General features: G+C 30.5%; 1 long non-coding RNA gene across 1 annotated transcript; it reads right to left on the reverse strand.

Annotated features, from left to right (window-relative positions):
- Positions 1–1458: 1458 nt before the first annotated feature.
- Positions 1459–6192, reverse strand: LOC143062392 (uncharacterized). Its single transcript, XR_012974726.1, has 3 exons — positions 6053–6192; positions 4761–4808; positions 1459–2614 (listed from the first exon to the last, which is right to left on the reverse strand). It is a non-coding gene; the product is annotated as an uncharacterized LOC143062392 (long non-coding RNA).
- Between the last annotated feature and the right edge of the window lie 286 nt (positions 6193–6478).

Below are 6478 nucleotides of genomic sequence, written 5' to 3' on the forward strand. Positions count from 1 at the left end.
TTATGAAAAGTGTTTAAATTGACTATTAAGAGCAATAACTTCTTAAGGGATCAAATGACCATTTTGCTCATGTTGACTTATTTGTAGATCTTACTTTGCTGAACATTCTTGCTGTTTTAAGTTTATCTCTATCTATAATAATATTCAAGATAATAACCAAAAACGGCAAAATTTCCATAAAATTACCAATTCAGGGGCAGCAACCCAACAACCGGTCGTCCTATTCATCTAAAAATTTCAGGGCAGATATATCTTAACTTGATAAACAATTTAACTCCGTGTCAGATTTGCACTAAATGCTTTGGTTTTAGAGTAATTATAAGCCAAAATCTACATTTTACCTCTATGTTCTATATTAAGCCATGGCGGCCATCTTGGTTGGCTGACCGGGTTATCGGAAACATTTTTTTAACAAGATTCCCCAAAGATGATTATGGCCAAGTTTGGTTAAATTTGGGTGCAGAAGTTTCAGAGGAGAAGATTTTTGTAAAAGATTTCAAAAATTTAAGAAAAAATGGTAAAATTTACTATAAAGGGCAATAACTCCTTAAGGGGTTAACTGACGATTTTTGTCATGATAACTTATTTGTAGATCTTATTTTGCTGAACATTTTGCTGCTTACAGTTTATTTCTATCTATAATAATATTCAAGATAATAACCAAAAAAAGCAAAATTCCCTTAAAATTACCAATTCAGGGACAACAACCCACCAACCAGTTGTCCGATTCATCTGAAAATGGCAAGGCAGATAGATCTTGACCTGATAAACAATATTATTGATGTCAGATTTGCTCTAAATGCTTTGGTTTCAGAGTTATAAGCCAAAATCTACATTTTACCACTATTTTCTATTTTTAGCCATGGCGGCCATCTTGGTTGGCTGGCCAGGTCATCGTACATATTTTTCAAACTAGATACCCCAATGATGATTATGGCCAAGTTTGGTTAAATTTTGGTTAAACAATCAATAAACCTACTCCAAACATGGTTTTAACTTGCACGTTGATTCAAATGTATTTGATATAAGTATTCTCATGTATTTGAAACTTTTTGTAAAGATATAGATTTTAAACAAATACTATAAAAACTTAAATAAATAAACTCGAACACCACATATAGTTTGAAACAGATGTAACACAAGAAGGAAAACATGGGTTAGAGAGTAAATGACGCAGTTTATGCTTATGGAAAAAGATTTCACCAGTATATGTACAAATATGTAATTAATGTTCGTCTTGTCTAATTGACATATTTGTATTTACACACTTCATAGTGGAAAAAAAAATCAATTCACTGTTTACCTTTTCGTGTGATGAGCACAAGTTACAAATATAAACAATATCAATATATTCGCTTTAATATATCAATGAAATGGTGAAAAATAATAATTTGAATTTTAATCTTGAAAATTTTTATTGAACCGAGAAACTTTAATATATATATATATTAGGTTTTCCCAATGTTATCTGCATCGTCAGTTTTTTAAGAGGTCAACTGTCCGCATAATCTTCTGACTGCAAATTTGGGAATAATTTCGATATCCGTAGTGTCCAGCTTTATATAACTGTGATGAAAGATCCTCATCGTGTAATGGAACTTGTTCGAAATTGATAAGATAACGGTCAATTACATGCTCCAACATGAACTGAAAATGTTTGAGCATCAAATTCACTTTAGCCAGAGCACCTGAATTTAGTGAATCTTTGAAGAAATTGTCTTCTTTAATCTTTGTCAATCAATTATGGTAGTTTTCAAATTTCAACGTTTGTATCTTTAAATTCATGGAAAAGCACAATGAATTCATTTTACTGCACGTTATTTTACTGATAAATAGAATATTGCCATTTAACTCGTACACTAACAGCTACAGTCATAAAGGAGAAACAAAGTTCGAGTTATCCATTTCCTATAATGGTTAAAGAGGACTTCCACTCCAAGATGATTGTAAAAACTGAACCTCATACAAACAAACTTTAAAAGGTCAAACCAATTAAACATAACCTTTTAAATCAAATTAATGATTTTTAAAGTCACGTCAAGTAACGCGAAAGAGTGATCGAGTACACCTACAAGACATACCGTTCTAATGCAGGCGTATGTAGTCATGACAAATACTTGTAAAACAAGGATTGACCGTAATATAACGAACACATTCGTTTGTACCCATGAGTCATTATTGACTTTGTGTTATATGTCTTTCTTATAATATTTGAGCTAACTGAAAGTTTTATAACTCTTATTATATTAGGATTTTCATTAAAAATATGGGCTTTTGTTTCAAGTGTCGTTCTAAATAAAAATATTAATGTCAACTAGACGTTGCCTAATTTCTACAACGTCAATAAGGATGACTAAACTTATAACAACACCGATAAATATCACTCCTATGATTCCAATCTGCTTTGAAGATTTTCTACTATCTTGTGCACTATTTCGTTTTCGTTTGTACGATGATAGTTTTGTTTTGTTTAACTTCAATTCGTCTTTTGTCTTCAAAAGTATAGGTTCGAGGATTTGCTCTAATTCAAATTTGGAATAACCATACAAAGATGCCCAAAACTTGTCAGCTTGCCGTCTTATATCAGAACAAGAACAATGACAGGACGTAACTTCTGAAATAAAAAAATCTTTTCTTCATGAATCATACGTTAAGGTTTATGACCCCGTCTGTTGCCATGTTTGTACGAATTTTTCAAACTTCAATTGTATCAAAACTACAGATGTATTGAATAATGGAGATAGGTCATTTTGTACATATACCAAGGGGAAACTTGATGCAAAGCATTATGGTTTATTGTTTCATTGCATTTAATAGAAAAATAGTTCTTTGTGGCAAATAAACCAAGATTTTTATAGAAAATCCACAGTCTTTAATACAGAGATTTTCGTTATAAAATTTGAAACATAGATTACTCACTTGCTTTTCTATGATGTGCTAGTGTTAATTTTTTACAAAAATCAAGCAACCTGTAAATTCCAAAATACCTCGTGCTGAGTCACTAGTGTCAAGCACACCCTAAAAGGTGTACTTGATTTGGTCCTTATTTTAATTTGTTTTACCCAATAGCTACATTAATAAACTTGTTTTAAGGAAATCAATGCTTACACTGCATGCAATAATCTTATATATATCAGTCATGAAATTGTCAAATATGAGAGTACAAGGATAAATGCTGTGGATTTTCTATAAAATTTCCATATGTTTAGCATTGAATACACACAATGGTACATAATCCTTAAAAAAGACCGTGCGCCACCATGCAACAACAAATGAAGGCAAAATATCATGTTCACAAATACCTGTAATAACACTGAGATGGGTTATGATTACCAATGAGACAACTATCTCTCAGAGTTTAAATAAGCAACTAAGATAGATGTACGGTATACGACAATGATCAACACTCGTACTGGATTTAAGTTATGGAAAATTGTGGAGCACATTTAGGTTCCTTGTCCTTGTATCCATACGAAACAAAATGTTACGATTCTTAATTTCTCACATATATTGGCCTTCAATTATTCGGATTTGAGCATTTCCTGATGAAGGTAAAAAAAACGCGCATAGAACGTATGCAATTTTTGACGTGTTGTTTTCATTTTTCGAACGGTGATATAAGTATAATCAGAAAAAAAAACCGGTAATAATAAAGAAAAACTTAAGGTTACAGCTTCGACAGCTGTGATATAAGAACTTTTTGGTTGTATAATGTATTAAAGAGTTATACATCATCTCGATATATTTGTTTCCGTTATTTACGAAATTTGCCTTTGATCTGAATCACTGATAATTTCATTTCTCTCAGTAGAGTGATATGAAAAAATATTCATAGAAACTTAGGGCGCACGTGCAGTTGTAAATGAAATTAACAAAGTCGTCATCAGTAAAACAGCGATACCAGATATCAATCTCGTTGAGATGAACAACGATAATATATAATAGTTATTCTCTTTAATTGCGTTTGATCCGGGATTATTGTTCTCTATTCTTTAAGGTCCATATGATCTTTTGCACAATTTGAGAATATCAATTCTTGAAATTTAACGTAAATTGAATTGATGACGAGTTTGTCAGTACAGAGTATAAGCTTACAATTGTTCCATAATATAGCCGTATGTATGTTGGTTACATTAAGGTCGTTAACTAAGGTTTGTTTTAAATGCCATTGACCTGTTTATACATTTGTTTATTCCAGAACATGTATATTGATTTGTTGAGTCCTTGGAAATAGAAACAGCTTATAAACTGAAACTTATGGTATTTCTTTAAATAATGACAGAATTATTCAAACATTACACCATTGAATATGAGGTCATTGGTAATGTGCATAAGAAAGTAAATATATACTAATCGCAGGCTTATCACATCATTTTGATAGTTTATCTGCTTTCATATTTGCGTCTAAATATTAATTTCTTTAAAAAACAAAATGTTAAACCATAAAAGAAACTACTTTTAATTATAAAGGTTGGCATTGAATTAATGCTGGACTAGCCCCTTCTTTAGACTTTGTTCTTTTTTTTTTTTTTTTTTTTTTTTTAAATCAAAACACAATGTAAAAGACAAAAATAGAAAAAAAACAAGAAATAATAATCATAAATATCATGCTTTTTTTTAAAAGAATTTCTATGTATAATTTTGTATCGTTAACCTAAAGTATATTTTGTGTTTGAAAGCATTTTTTTCTGATTCCTACTCTTTTGTTTCACTTTCAACACTTATTAATAAGTTTGATGATCTTTTAACATTGAACTTACCAGATATATTTAATACTAACGATATTGTCAATTCGTCTGCTTTTTCGGCTGAAACAATAAAGATAATATTATATTGCAAACACATACATACCCACACACTAAACACACACATATATATTTAGTTAATATCGTTACAACAAACACATATTAAGTTAAGAGGATGTGAAATATGCAATTTAGTTCCAACTGTATGACATCATGTACAAGGGAAAACAACAAATGACACACGATTTGTATTTCCTAGCATTACGCTTACATTTTCGACGTATTTGGTATAAAATTTTGGACTCAAAATTTTAAAATCGTTGTCTTTTCTCTTATTTTTCATTGGTCGGATCATATGCAATATCTGACTAGTGTTAAGCAGCTTCACATTAGTCGATACCTGCGTTGTATTCTAAGTGGTATATTTCGCACTGTTGATTGTGAACTGTGTATCGTCTGTTCAGCATTTGTTATTGTCTATGCATTTATAAAACAAAACTAATCAAAACCAAGGAGTAAACAAAGACTCACAAAACCAAAGGACATTTACACCAACAGTTATAAAAAATAAAAAAAAGAAACAACACGAACTCCACTAAAAACCGGGAGTGAAATTAGGTGCTCCGGAAGGGTAAACATTCCCTGCACCGTATACGGCACCCGTTAAGCAGTTAAAAACGGTAACCAATTGTTAACACATTAAACATGTGTGATTAAATATCTATAAATATAAATCAATATGCAATTCGAACGTTTTGTAGTTCCTATATACATGACCATATGTTTTTATTATAAAAACTATTATGACAGACGCAATAGAAAACCAGCTTTGCTAGCGAAAGTATATCCTCTTAGTATATAGCTGTTTGTGTATGCAATATCGTACAAGTATTGACACCTCATATTTTTGTTTTCACCGCTTAAACGATACATAAATGTCAATACATTTTGAATGAATTTTATCGTAAAAAGTCTCTTAGAAGCAATTCTTTCTTAAATATATACTAGTATTCAATTAAATAATACTACACGACAACTTTAGATATCAATTAGCCTATGTAGTTCATAAATGTTTCTCGTATTTTATATTATAGATTAGACCGCTGGATAGATTTACTCTAATCCGTTTTGTTGTTCTTTTAAGCAGATACAAATTGCAAAAAGAATGTAGTTGTCGAATTGTATAACATTTTTAACATCTTATTGTTTTGCTAGAATTTGTTATCTTGATCAATTATGTTCAAATATCTCTATGAACTTTTGAAATTTTTATTCTGTAATGAATGAATTAAGCGAAAATGATATACCATGATTCCAATTAGTTTGTGTATTTCCAGGACTAAAATAAATGCCTGGATACTTCATTTCATTTTCCCAAGGACAAAGACCAAGTTCTGTAACGGAAAGCCAACCTCCCATGTCGCTGCAACTGTTTGCTTTCTTGTACTTGTTCAAAAAGAACCTTCGGCGGACATAGGAACGAATTAGGCTAATAATATTTAAAAACATAACGTAATAAAAAACATAACAACTCTTGAACAAACAATGGAACAATCTACAATAAATGATTGATAGATGTAATTTAATTTATGAAATATAGAATTTCTAGATAAATGTCAACAAACATAAGCGTCGGACATACTCTCCACAAATAACATGTCTAAAAAGTTATTACATCATAAAAGAATTTTGTTTTTGAATGATAAAGTCAATACATATTTTGGGTAACAAAT

Source organism: Mytilus galloprovincialis, chromosome 2 (genome assembly GCF_965363235.1).
Source record: "Mytilus galloprovincialis chromosome 2, xbMytGall1.hap1.1, whole genome shotgun sequence".
NCBI lineage: Eukaryota > Metazoa > Mollusca > Bivalvia > Mytilida > Mytilidae > Mytilus > Mytilus galloprovincialis.